Below are 15,039 nucleotides of genomic sequence, written 5' to 3'. Positions count from 1 at the left end.
TGGATGAATCTGAGAGACAACTTAACGAACACGTCGCGGTCAAGATTCGAATAATTTTGGCGATATTTTCAAAAGAGAATTTCCCAAACGATACGATATTAGACAATAGAGGTCGTTTCCAAAAATTTGGGATTTGAGATCGGCCGTCAAGATTGACAAAACGAACGGCTATGATTGACGATATACCATATAGTTTGCCGAGATTTTGATATCTCGGCAATTAGCACATTGTGAATCGGACGGCTGAAAACAGTTGTTGGGGGAGCAGGTTGAGCCCGGTTCAGGTGTTGATGGGTGGAAGAGTAAATATTTGGTAGGAATGTACATAGCAAAAATTTTGTACGAGAGATCTGAGATTTGGGCACTTACTATCAAAATTCATCATATCTATAAATTTAATGAATATTTCAAATAAATTAAATTAGTAAAATAAAATATTTACTTAAATCATGATAATAATAATGAATATTTTACAAAGTACAAATATTCAAGTTAAGATTTCAATATTAATTTTAATATTTTACTAAAGTTTAATGAATGAAAATAAAGTACTTGTTTTGTAAAAAAAATTGATATTTCATGGGTTTGTAGAAGGGGCACCAATTCGGATCAACAAGTAGAGTTCGAGTTAGACTTCAATTTAATTTAATTTGATCGACTGGATAAGAAATTGACTCGTTGTTAGATGAGTGAAAGTTTGGCCCAAACATAACTCAAGCGCAGGATGTAGCCCCGAGTTATGTGTTTGACATATTTAGATACATATGGGAATAAAAATAGTGACATACATGCCAAATTGATTGCAATTGATAAGGCATAACATCCATTATACATTCACAAATACAATCTATGTCTCGAGTTTAAGTTAAAATTAAGCAATTGGGTCAATTTGAACCCAACTCCAAAGTTAAATGGGCCACTATTCTATATGAGAACTAAACTTGGATTTTAATTGGTCAACCCAAAGTTAATTTTTCGAGCCGGGTTCTTATTGGGTTGTCATTCTGAGGTATGCAAAAATTTTAATTTTATTATGACCCAAACTAGGACATCTAGGTGGCTAACTGAATTTCACTTAAACATCATACATTCTTGAAACTTCAATTCACGAAATCACTCTAGTTTGGTTAGGGCTTAGTTAAACTTAAATTTAGTTTGGTGGAGCCTTTGATATCTTGTTTCTAGTAATTCCTAATTTATTTTGGCAAAGCAGACTCCTTATAGATCATAAATATATAGTGCATTTGATTATCCTAATAGACCTTCAACAGTTTAATTATTATAAATTCTCTAGTTATTTTTTCATGCATATAAAGCTTAATAGTTTCCTCTTAATTTGTATAGTTGATCTTAGATTTAGTTTGGTGGAGCCTTTGATCTCTAGTTATTCATATTTCGTAATTTTATTCGGCAAAGCAGACTCCTTATAGACCGTAGATACACCCCAGGCATAAAATAGTAATCAATGTCTTTCCTTAGTTATTTTAGTTGTCTAGATAGTTAATTAGCTTAAATTGTTAACTTTTGGTCTAATTTTTTCTATGATTATAAGCAAACTATTATAGCTCATTTAGATCATCTTATTTGATATGAGTCTTATTTTATAGGACCTTGATATTAAATTATAGTCCTCCATCTTTGATCTATAAAGGTTAATAGTTTATCCTTTGCCTACATATTCCATAGTCGATCTAATTGAACTTTTAGTTGAAACTCTAACCTATCATATTTGAACTTAGAAAGTTAGTAGCCTATGTTAAATTTGCCTAGCTAATCCTATGTTATCTATGCATACCTTAACCCTTGTTCATAATATCCCCTATTCTTATTTGAAATTCAATTTGATTGGTTTTAACTCATTATTTTGTAGTTGATATTGATAGATAATTCATCTTGGTTACTACTTATGATATGCAAAAATGACTCTTATCACACCATCAAAATTGAAAGGATGTCTTCCACCATCTTAGTGATGAGGGATAAACATAATGGCATCAAAGTTGTAAATTTGTCTTCCCTATATTTCCTCTTGCTAGTTAAAAATATTTCATATGTTCTCTCTCATATCTAACATTTGTAGTTCCTTGCTTATTTTATTCACAAAAAACTCGATCTCTAAAATGTTCCAAAAAATACTAGAATTTTATTAAAGTTTGCAAGTGATGAATAAAAATGCATAATAACTCAAATGGTCTCATTGCACTTATCTGCGACGCACATGTGGTTGAGAGTGACGTATTTTACAATGATTTACGTGTTTGAATCGTGCATATTGCCCTTCAGGCTCACCTTTACTAAGGGAAAAAAGAAAAAAAAAACTCAAATGATCACATGATATTAAACCATTCTTCTATAGACATCAATAAAATTTTTGAAACTCAAATGGCTATGTGTGATTACAAGCTCTTATAAATTGGTCCAGCTAGACTAATTGTTCCAAGAGAAAATTATGAATTAAACCCTGACATATAAATTGGAAATATAGCATAAGCCATTATTTCAAAAATGTGATTAAAATTTAATTTTCATTCCCACCCTTTAAAAATATAATTGAAAACATTTTTTAATTACAATTTGGCCTTAGAGTCCCATGTTTTAATTACCTTGTTAATTAAGAATTTTATCAACAAGTGCAGCTTTACTGATTCAAGTCCCTTAGTACATTCAATACATAATTATGTGCTCATTGTATACTCCATATGTTTTTATACACAAAAAATGCACATGATATATTCGTTGTGCATTCCAAATAACTGAAATATGTAATGAATACTGCGCAGCCTATTTAGTTTAGTAGTTGGAAGTTCTATTTCTAATCACAAGATAACACAATAAATACATCGATACGTACATACTTGCATATATCTCACACAGATATATAATACAGCATGTAATCCACATATAAACTATAGGTTGCATTTGGGTCACAGGTACGGTGGTGGTGACATCGTATTTTTAGGTGTTTGGCAAAATTACCTTTTGATTGCTTTTTAAAAAAACTGTGGTGGAAAGCTGTGTTTTGAAATGCCGTGATGACCAGAAAGCTAAAGTCTAACTTTTTGAAAAATATAAAATAAATTTGTAATTGCAACATTAACTTTTTGAACAACAACTTATTTGTTCGATTGTAGCTTCACAACTGCTTTCCTCAAACAACCACAATCGCCCTTGTAGCTTCACAACTGCTTCCTCAAACAACCACAATCGCCCAAAAAAAAAAATAATACTACATGCTTAGTCCGGATGCATTCGAACTCTATGTACAGTGTCGTGTTTGTACGAAGTACAATGTGTACAACGTTATAGTATAAAATTTGAACGCATCATGATTCCGCTCGTAATATTCTCTCTTCAAAGAGACAGTTTTAATCATCTTGCACATAAGAGAGAGAGAGAGAGATACATAATTAAACAGCTAATCAATCCCATTTTATATCTCTGACCTTGTCTACCTTCCTTTAGCTCCTCATTTATAATCATTTATAATTATTTTTAATTAATTATCATTAATAATTTATGGTCTCTCTCTAGGCGTGTAGGTTTCCATGATATTGGCGTAAGAAGAAAGTTGTATATATCCTTCGTATCCATATTTCAGGCTCATGATTTGAGCTTTTCTTATAATAACATGGCTCGCAATTTTATGTCAACTCTCATAAGCCTAAATTAATAAGTAATTAGAACCATAATTAATTATTATTTCTTCAAAATTAAGCTTTGAGATTATTTTTTTCTCATATTTCAGCAAACCCAATCACAGATTAACGCATCTCCAATATACGAGATCAGATACTCAGAATCTCTTAATTGAAAAGTTAAGCTCTCAATTAACACATTAATGAAATGCATCCGAATCTTTCCGAAATATCATAAATGACCAAAGTACTTTATGAAATAAAACCCAAACAATTTTTATAAATATAATTTATAGATAAAATAATGAAGTATTCATTATGAATTCATCATTATCATAGTTTAGATATGTGTCATGTTGCTTATAAGCATTTGGATAAAGAGTTCTTCCTTTCATAATGAATGCATAAATTGTTATCTGTGAATTCTAGATGACAAATTTGTGCATGCTTAATTACAATTATATATATATTTTTAATTTAATAACAACTCTATATATCTTAAATATTATTTTTTTGATGGTCAGCTTTAAGTTTGTTTATTCACCATTGTCATGATATGATGAAACTGCAAGGATTGATTATCATTTTCTTGTGTCTGTATAATATAAATGTTGAAATCAATATTTTATTTTTATTTTTATATTTATATCATTTTTTATCAAAGTTAAATTATAATTACATTTTGAATAATTTTCTCCATTTTGGAGAAGTTGTCGAAAATGTATTAACTAATGATTTTGCAATATATACAAACAGTTTGTGAGTGTCGTAAATAAGCTAATTTTCTATAATGAAGCATCAACCACGAATTATGTGACTAACTAATTATATTGCAGTCACCAATTATAACCTATGAGACAACTTATATAACTTTCTACTACAATCTATGTGACCAATTGATAGTGTTACAATCACAAACTATGACATATGTAATCAATGAAAGATATTATAGTCATCAACGACGGCCTATATGACGAACTACTACCATTTCAGCTTCCAACTATAATCTTTGTGAACAACTAACACAATTACAATCACCAACTACGCCATTTGTGGGCAACTTATGATAATACAACTTCCAACCTCGACTTTTGTGCACAACCATTGCATGTGCAACAACTAACTACAACATTTGTGGTCAATTACTGCTATTACAACTTTAGACAATAGTCACTGTAGTCAACTGTCGCTATTATAGTCACCGACTACATCCTTCATGACTAACTATATTTGTTGTAGCTCAATTGCAACTATTTTAACTGGACTACTATTATACATTTGTAGTATCAACATTGTAATTTCATCTCCTCTAATTCAAGAGAACCGTAGAGTTATGTACATACTAACATATAGTAGATTACTTTGACTTGCTAAACCCCTTAATTTTTTTTCTTTTTCATGATTTTTTCACTTAAAAAATATGGATGTCTCTTGATGCTACTTTTTTATTATCTATGTGTATTGGATCTTCGTGCAACGTTAAGACGTTAAATTATCACTGCATTATCGTGAATTTTTCAGCAAATAACAATCTTAATAATATAATGATAGAACACATAATTTTTATTGCATCATATTGAAGGCCATCAAATGCAAAATCATAAAACTTTTTCCCTTGATATGTTATTAGAAGGCCTTCCGGCGAGCAAATAGGCATTCTCTCTAACTCTTATAATTCAAGCTTCTAGTATATTAGGGGCAGAGATCACTAATTGTCCCCGCTGAATTTTGGTGTCTCTCTTAATAGATGGGGTAATTTAATAATATTGCATTCTCCTTTTTAAATAAATCATTTTTTCAATAATAAAAAAAATCAAGCAAATTTACATATGTATCCACAATTATTATGAAATTACATTTCTAAAATTTAAAGTTTGATATTTACATTCATAAATATTGTAGTGCTATACATTTATACATAAAAATGTGCAATTAACTTTTACAAAATTTGTAAAAATAATATTTATATTAAAATTTAGGTTTTAGATATGCAAATGTACAAGAATTATGCATATTGTAGAATCCTAAATTGTTTTTTGTGGAAACACGCCTCAAGAGTTTGAGCCAGGAGGAGGGGGATGAGAGAGAGTAAAAGTAATTGAGAAAGTGCCTACATAGAAATGGGGAAATGTCACTTTATTCTTTCTTTTGACTCCTATTTATAGATAAGTATTTGTACAATTATATAAAAAAAAAATAACGACTATGAAAACCATCTTTTATGCAATTTAATCGTGATGATTTGTCACCAAATATATATTACAAATTGAATTCAAATGACGATAACCAGCTGCTCGATACGCTGAGTTCGGTCGACCAAGGATCTGCCAAAGTAAAAGGCCGGTCGACCAATAAGTCGCGGTCGAGCGCCCTTATGAAGAGTTTAGGTGGTCGGGAGTATAGGCACGGCTCGCCGATTGAATCGCTTGTCATAATATATCAGATGACTACGACTAAGCTGTTGATCATTCAACGGTCGATTTGGATCACATTCTTGTAACCTAATACCTCGATTGTCCAATCATCGTCTCGACGCGTTCATTTGCTTTGAGATTTATGGGAATAGTTCGGGTGCATATATATATATATATATATATATATATATATAAACACCACTAATAAAATAAAAATAGATACATCAGAAAAAACACGAAAACTTAGCGTGACACAGTGATAATCTTGCTCTTAAAATCTCCCATCTTGCAAAACTCTCCTAACAAACAGAATTCAAACATAAACACACATAGACTATTAGCAATTAAACAACTGTGCCTCCACTAGACTCCAACCAACGGCACAAATCTTGGGGCCTTTAAAATTGCGCCTCACAGTACATTTTGTATTAATAATGTTAACTATAGTCTAATGTCCTCACCTATAAATTCATGATTGGCACTCAAATTCATAAAAAGAAAATGATGGGTTAAGACTTAGGATCTAAGCTGGCCTATATAAAGAAAAGCAGTAAATTTGTAAAAGAATAAATTGCACGATTACCGGAGTTTAACTCTTCTGCCATTCTCATGTAATTTTCTTTTTTTCTCTTCTGTAATTAATGCACTTTTTTACTTTGTGGTTAACGAATGGTGGGGAGGAGAGTGGATGTCAGCTTAGCTTTGCCAAAAGAAGTGGTTATTTAGGCCCCTAAGCATCACATCATTGTTATTAAGAGTTTGGAACTCAATGATTGCTTTCATGCTTTGGGAGAAGATGGTCTTTTAACAAGTCTCTTTCATATGTATATGTTAAAGTTGCTTGTATTCTCATTAGAAATTATCCATATTTTGTTATATTCATATGGATTAATGTATATTAATATTTTGGAAGATTTATATGGGCACCACTTAATTGTTATGTGTTTAGATATCTAATATATCCACTTCAATTTTTAGAAAGGTAAAATTTAAATATTAGATATGTAAATACATGGGAATAAAGTGGTTTGTAAGTAGATGTCTCTAAAGTTTTTTTAATACTATATATTCTTAGTAAAGATGATTGATGTGTGATAGAAAATTCACGACAGTAAAATAGCGGATTATTGTCTTAGCATTATACGAAGACATAATACACACTCAGAAAAGAGAAATCAACTAATACTAACACCAGAAGTATTTATGTGAAAAACTCGGAAAAGAAAAAATCACGAGGCCTAACCCAGCTGAAGTTTTTCATTATAAAAAAAAATGATTACAGTTGCAACCACTTGTTTCACAAGGGGGAAAAAAGTTATTAGGTTTTCCAAGCTATAACGTCAATGTGCTAGGAACGAGCGACGACCGATACATATGGATCGACGGCTGTCGGCGGTGGTCGACGGCGGTCTGCGGTGGTTGACGGAGATTGACAGGGAACGACGACAGTTAGCGGTGGTCGACAGATGTCAGTAGTGGTCGACGACGTTCAAGGATGGTTGATGACAATCGATGAAAGTTGACGAAGGTCAGCGGTGGTCGACGAATGTCAATGGTGTTTGACGGCGGTAAACAATTGTGGTGTTGGATTTTAGCTCATTTTTAAAGCTTCAAGCTCTTTTCTAGATCTCAAACTCTCTTCCTCCTCATGAGAGGGGTGAGACTCTATTTATAGTATTCTAGGTGCAATTAATACATGAATATAAACCACTTTGATGGAACGGTCAGAGAGCTTCCATCGATCATACAACATTTCATAGAAATTTGAGTGCCTTAATGATGTCAGAATTGAGCGATCTTGGGCTAGTTGGATTTATCTCACCAAGGCGCTCGATTCGACTATGCACTTACCAGATTCGACATTTGTTCGACTTTCCAAATAAGCTCATAAAACTTCTAAGAGTGGTTTAATGATTTGATCTGAATTTGATTTGAATTGGATTAGACCAATTTTGGTATCATTGGGTATGTATCGTTAAATCAGTCAGTCAGTTTGACTGTAAGTTTGTTGAAATCAAAGCTTCGATTAATTTTTAATCAAAGTTTGAATATTTTTTTTGCTTAATTGGTTGCCTCGAGATTCATGCAGATATTAGATTTTTAGTGGCGGCGTATCAATGATATTATCCTATAATCTCTTCTTGCATTATTTCTTTCATGTATGATTAGTAATGGTAAAATTAAGAGAAGTTATGAATGGCCCTCAAGGAGATTCTAATATTATATATTGACATTATAATATTACATGAAGATTCAACACACACAGAGAAAAGAAGAGTTGATAGAGGGAATAATATAAAAATCGCGGGGCCTAGCCCCGTTGACATAATTCCACTATGCCCATATAAGTTACAAGAACTTAGTGACCTTTAACTAGCTAGAAACATTATTACATACGTGAGGGTTATCGATGTGACTTCCGTTGGGGGTGTTGTGAAATACGTTGGGAAAGTGACGGTGCCAACAACATGTATGAAGGAAGACAAACAACAGAGATCATGAGTCAGACAATTTGATGTAAGCTTCAATGATAGGTGTGGCAGCCTGACAACGATAATGGTGGTGGCTAAACATCGGAAGCTCGATGATGAAAGTGTCATGATAATGGTGGTTCAACGGGAGCAATGTTGGAGGCTAAGTAGAGGTGTTTGAGCGGTGGCGACAGCCAAACAACTATGGTACAATTGTGACGATGGTGGTGGTCGGACAACATTGTATTGACAAATGTGACAATGGTGGCCAGATGGAACAAATTCAAACTCGAAAAATGATCTTTCTGGTTCAAGACCGTTGTTTCCGACCGACGGTGTCCACCTTTTTAGAACCAAATATTTAGGTTCTTTTCCAAAAATCCTCTTTCTTTGAAGCGAATTCCAAGAGATATTTGAAAAGTCTAGTTTCTAGCCCGCCTTCAAACTTATCTTAAACTTGGACAATAATGATCCAATAGCTATGATGACCATACGACGATGTTCTGATGACAATGAGATTGGCAGTTAGGCAGCTATGGTCTAGAAGTGGTGGCCAGACAAAAATGGTCTGACGGTGGCGGTGGTGGTGGCTAGGAAATGGTGGTTTGGCGGTGCTTTGGTGCTTTCATAGGCTTTCAAGTTGATAAATGTATCATCTATAAGTTTTTAGAATATGGGTTAACACCATACTACCATTTGTCATCATGTGCGTTACGGTGCCTTACTTTGGACTGTTTAATAAGGACATCATTTAACAATGGGTTTCCTTAAGGGATTCCAAATTAACATACCCTTTAATGAATTTAAGATAAGTAAAGACAATGTCTAATAACGTTAAAGAGGATGTTTGGATGTGTTATGAGCTTTTTTTTGTTTTTTTCTTTGGAAGTCCTATCAATCCATACAACACACTAAATAAATAGAGTATAAATAAAAGACTTAATTACATTAATTTACTCACATAGCAATGTAATGTAAACAAATGTACATGATTGGTTACGTTAATGTGAGTTAGTAAATGATAAACACTTGAATGTATGCTGCACTTGATTGACATAAACATTAATAATTTAACCAACTAAACTCACAGGAAAAATTTGAGGAATGTGTATATATGAATAAGTTAGTGAATATCATAATTATTAATCTCAACATAAATAATCAACCCAATTACACAAGAAATCTATTATATCATAAAAAATCATAGACATAATAATGATATTTGTTATAAATTTAATATGCTAAGACTAAAAATATAGCATAATTAAACTCAATTTAAAAATATTTCTCTTTAGTATTAACATATTATGCATCAAACACACAAGTTATCACATTAACATTTAACCAAGCTATTCACTATAAGCTATATACGAAAACCTATCGAAACAAAAATTTTTAAAATTATAATGTAATATACATGATTTCTTTTTTTAAAAAATAGGATTTGACATCTAATCAATCTAAATTTGTACTAACTGCGCAACTAAAATACAATTTCATTTGCCACAACCAATAAATGTATGTGTTGTTTGAGCCATAGGAAAAAAAAAATGTAACAATCACATATACATCATCCTCAACGTGTCGGGTGGGCATTAACAAAGCTCATATCTTTTATGGGCTAGACAACCAATAATCCTCCTAAATAGGAGAAATACCTTCTTAGAATGATATATAACATTTTTGTTAGTATTAAGAAAGTTCAATATGATCTTATTACAAGAGACTGGATAGATTAATAAAGAGAAGATTTTAGTGATTTTGAAAGGATGAATACTTATACTTTTTCTTAAAAACTCTCTAATTTGATCCTATAAAATAGTTTTTAAAATTCATTAATTTCTTTGTTTTCTTCTCAATATAAGCGACATTTGTAGCCTCAAGAATGGTGTTTAAAATCTATTAAAAATAATAATAACAATTTCCTCAAAATTTCTTATAAAAAATAGCTTTACCGACACTTAAAATATCTTCTGATGACTTGATAAGTAGGATTAGGCATTTCAAATTCTCGATCAAATTAAATGTTCATTATTAAAAATATAAAAAAAAATCCAAAATCATTTTCTAGCTCGATCATTTCTCTCACTAAAAAAATGGTTTAAATAAGCATAACTTTCTTATGATTGGACTGAACATACAACAAATTTCCTTAAAAAATTTACTCGGACAAATTAATAACATAAATAATATGCCTTAATATATATAGCCTTTCAAGTTCATGATGAACTTTGAAGGCTCTAATTAAATGCCTTTAAATGAACCTTGAATAATCTACCATGACATCTCTATAGCAAGTAGAGTTTCAAAAGGACATAAATAAAGATATGACCAACAAGGGCATGATCTAATTCCCCCTCCATATTTATTCAAAGCCACATAACCATAGCTTAAAACTATCCCTAATCCCCCAAATTGAGAAGCTAATGCACATTTCACTAATAAGAACATCATCAATAGTACTTAGAATAAAGGCTAGATTTGCTCACAAATGCTATACTTTTCAACCCAATAGTCCATTATCAAACTTCCATTTATTTTTTTACTTCTCTTCATAGATTGAGACATGACAAGAAAACCATGTCAACCATCAACATTAGTGGTTTCCTATTCATGTGGATTCCCCTCCTATCTTTTTGCACATGACAACGGTTCTTTCCTTGTTCTGATGGAGCACGTGTTTCATAACATACAAATTGAGCTTTCTTGCTGATTACAATTCTTCTCTATCATGCTGAAAAAGCTTGAGCTGATATCAGCATTTCGATGCCATCATATTTCCTTTGCTATATGTTATTGAGCTTTAATTGATTGCTCATCACAAACTATGGTTTGATGGAGATTTATGTACTCATGTTACAATCAATGTTTCCTTGATAAAATGTTGAAAAACGTGCTCAATCAGAAGAAGGGAAATTGGCATGACCAGCACACAATTCTTATTTATTTACATTCCTCACATCTAAATTTTCATATTTACATATATATTGCATTTTGGTTCTTTAAACCTATAAATGACTATTTTGTGCGGTTATATGAAAGATTTGAGTGCTATGTTTGTAGGTGTGAAAATTTAGATGTGAGATATGTAAATACGTATGAATTGTGTAAAATTTATGTAAATGCACTCCTTAGATAATTAGTTGTCATTCGTAAGTTTGATATTTTAGATTGAAAAATAGATTTGATCGTTAATGTATGAAACACAGCTTCAATCCTCTTTTGATTTACACTTCGTAGTTGTCGAGTTACTATTTATAGTTCCATTAAGCAAGCTTTTACTATTTATTTATAAATTGCATAGGTGGTCGTGTTGGGAGCAAATTTGAGAAATCCGAAGAAAAATTTTGAATGGGAGTGCACACAATAACAAAACCCACAAAGCACAAAGAATGCAAGATTTAACGTGGAAAAACCTGAGAATGAGAAAAAATCACGGAACCACACCACACCAAGAAATTTACTTTGAAAAATGAGGAGAATTGTACAATTTACAACACACAAGTTTCTCTAGGTGCACTTTTGAAATTCAAGAGCACTCCTTCCTCTCCTTTGCACAAGAAAAATCTCAAAATTCAACTTTAACACACCCAAATCCCGCAATATTGAATCTTGAGTATAAAACCCAAACTGCTTGAATTTCGTTATTGGCTTTGTGATAGAATACGAAGGCGCTCCAAATGGGCATTGTGGCGCTGCATTGTTGTGTTCTCAGGTTTCTGAACTTGAACTAGGCGTTGTGGTGCTGCTAGTCTTGACGTTGGAGCACTGCAGTGCCCTCTCCGAGAGTTGGAATGTCGCGCGCTTGGGTTCTAAACCTGTACCGGGCACGATGTCACTGTATTCTAGGTACTGGGGCACTGTGTACAAAAAAAAAAAAAAGGGGGTGCCCCACTCCCCTAGAAAACTAACCGTTAAGCTTGATCAGCAAAATTGAGGGCGATTATATTTTGTCTCGCACGCTGAATAGTTAAGCGATATCAGCATAAACAATAGAAAATGATTCAATCATCCTTGCATTAATTAAATCCAATTTTAATTTTCTTCTAGTTTATATTCTCTACATTTTTAAACACCATACCCCCATCACATCACATAAAGCTTAAGCGCATGTGATTCTTTTTATATTTTCTCGATACATATAGAATATCAGTAAAATAAAACAAAAATATTTTTTCTTATAATTGCATGTTTATTACATGAAGCACCTGAATTTGCCATTTGCAGTGGAACCCTATCTGTTACTCTTCTCTGTTCCCATTGTCTCCTTCCATATTTAGTAAAATAAGATGAGTAAATGAAAGAAGATAAGATTGGAACAAAGTGATGAGCCACAAACATTTGGCCATCTGCGACAAAATTGTGGGACAATTCTCCGTGTGTTAAAACATATGATGTGAGACAAGTGATGAGGTGAGGTAAAGGAAGATGTGAAGGGTAACCAACTGAGGTAAAAATTGCTATGTAAAATGATTGTTAAGAATGCAATTCTCGGAGGAAATTAATATGGCTATAGACTACTTGATATTTTCTTAAATTGTTAAGAAGTTGTGTTAAGTTAAAACAGTTCTGGATATAATGATATGGTTTATTTTTTAGTTTTATTATTATTATTTTTCTCTACATATGCACGTAAACGTATGTACTTCGTATATGCAAGGTTGAAAAAAGAAAGCTCTCAGCCACTAGGCCAGGGTGGCTTGCATAATTATATGACTTGATTAAAAGAAGTAAGATTTGAATTTTGTTTGTGTGATTATTTTGTGATGACATGCATGTTTATTATTGTTTTTTATTTTATGGGTAATGAGTAAGTTATTAATAGTTAAGTTGAATATTATAGATATGTTTAAGAATGTTAAGATGATTATATGATAAAATTATAGATAATAGACTAAGCAATGTTGATTGTAAATGACATCATGCATTGAAGAAAAGATTGTGAAAATTTTGGTTGATCGTATGCTTTAGGCTTTTACATCAAAGTTTAGAAGACATAATAATTAATAATTTATACATACTGATAAATTTATTGTGAAGCGATTAAAAAAATTTGAGTAAATATAGAAATTGCGAGCTCACAAAAATAAGCTTTAATGTTTATAATTTTATTAAGTGTTGTATGATTTTATGGAGAGTTCTATATATGTTTAGTATAGAATTCTAGAACTATAAAAATATTGTTGATTTTTTACATGTTTTTGTGATGAATTGGAGTTTGCACAAATTTTGTGATGGCATAAGGTTGCTCATAAAACCTATTTAATTAACAAAATTTTGATTAAAAAAACTATGATGACCATTATTGAATTCAAATCAGTCCATGAGCATACCCTAGGCTAAAATAAGGGAGAAAATGAAAAAAAAAATGAATGAAAAGAAAAGTAAAGAATCTCTTAATATTCTTTTAATGTCCCTAGATGCTTCACTCATTAATCTCTTTGGTCTTCCTTTTTCCTGTCTCTTACACGAAAAATTAAAACCCTATATGTATGTAAAAATGACAATAAAGAATTGCTTTTGAATGTTCTCCAGGAAAACAATAAAATCTTTGCGACAATATTTGGGTTCCTGGTCTAATTCTAGTAAAATCAGAGATTGTAGGTAGCATCATGGATAGAGCAGCCCTTATTTGCCCATCTGTTGCACACGATTAACGCACTAGTTCCCAGAAGCAAATGTTTGTAGTAAACGCCCTACTACATCATAATTCAGACAAGAAAGAGTCTAAAAGGCCTCATTAGTTGAGTTTCAAATTTTTTATGCTACACTATTTGTTCACCCGGCTAGAATGAGGACTACTAGGGCTCACTCACCGCTCTCTGTGTTTTTGTCAGGTTTTAGCTTGAGGAGGGTTGACTTTGGCACCATCTAACAAACTGTCAAAACTTCTCAAATATCGATTTAGTTGTTCAAGCAGTGTTGGTTGGATCATATAGTTGGTGCCACATCAAGGTCCTTGTTGATGTACTATTATATATATATAATATGTGCCAAAATTTATCACTAGCAATGGCCGGAAGAAATAACAAAAATACATTTTATCACAAACATGTTATTCAAAATTTTGGGATTTTACATGTTCATTGCAAATAATTGTGTGCTGTAAAAAATTTACAAATCTTCATTGTGAAGTTTTTTCAAATCTAATAAATTGTTTCCTTGAGGTTGACTTTTTTCCTACCAGTGTAAATCTATCATTTTTAATTAAAAAAGTGTTTTTTTTCATAAAAAAATGAAATGAAGTATGAAATAATGCAAACTTTAAAATAGAAAAAAACATACATACTGCACAACTTTTATGTCTTTACATATCTAATACCTCAAATACAAAAATAATTTTTTTAAACTATTATAGTTTAACACTTACATTCTTAAACTATTCACTTAAGCTATCATGTTTATAATGACAATTAACTTATATTCTATTGTGCTATTGTCTCTGATTAAATTCATTAAGTCTATAATTAGTTAGTTGCTCTCTCTCTCTCTCTCTCTCTCTCTCTCTCTCTCTCTCTC

This window comes from Phalaenopsis equestris, unplaced genomic scaffold (genome assembly GCF_001263595.1).
Source record: "Phalaenopsis equestris unplaced genomic scaffold, ASM126359v1 Scaffold000006, whole genome shotgun sequence".
Classification (NCBI taxonomy): domain Eukaryota; kingdom Viridiplantae; phylum Streptophyta; class Magnoliopsida; order Asparagales; family Orchidaceae; genus Phalaenopsis; species Phalaenopsis equestris.
Note: the sequence above shows the minus strand (reverse complement) of the source record.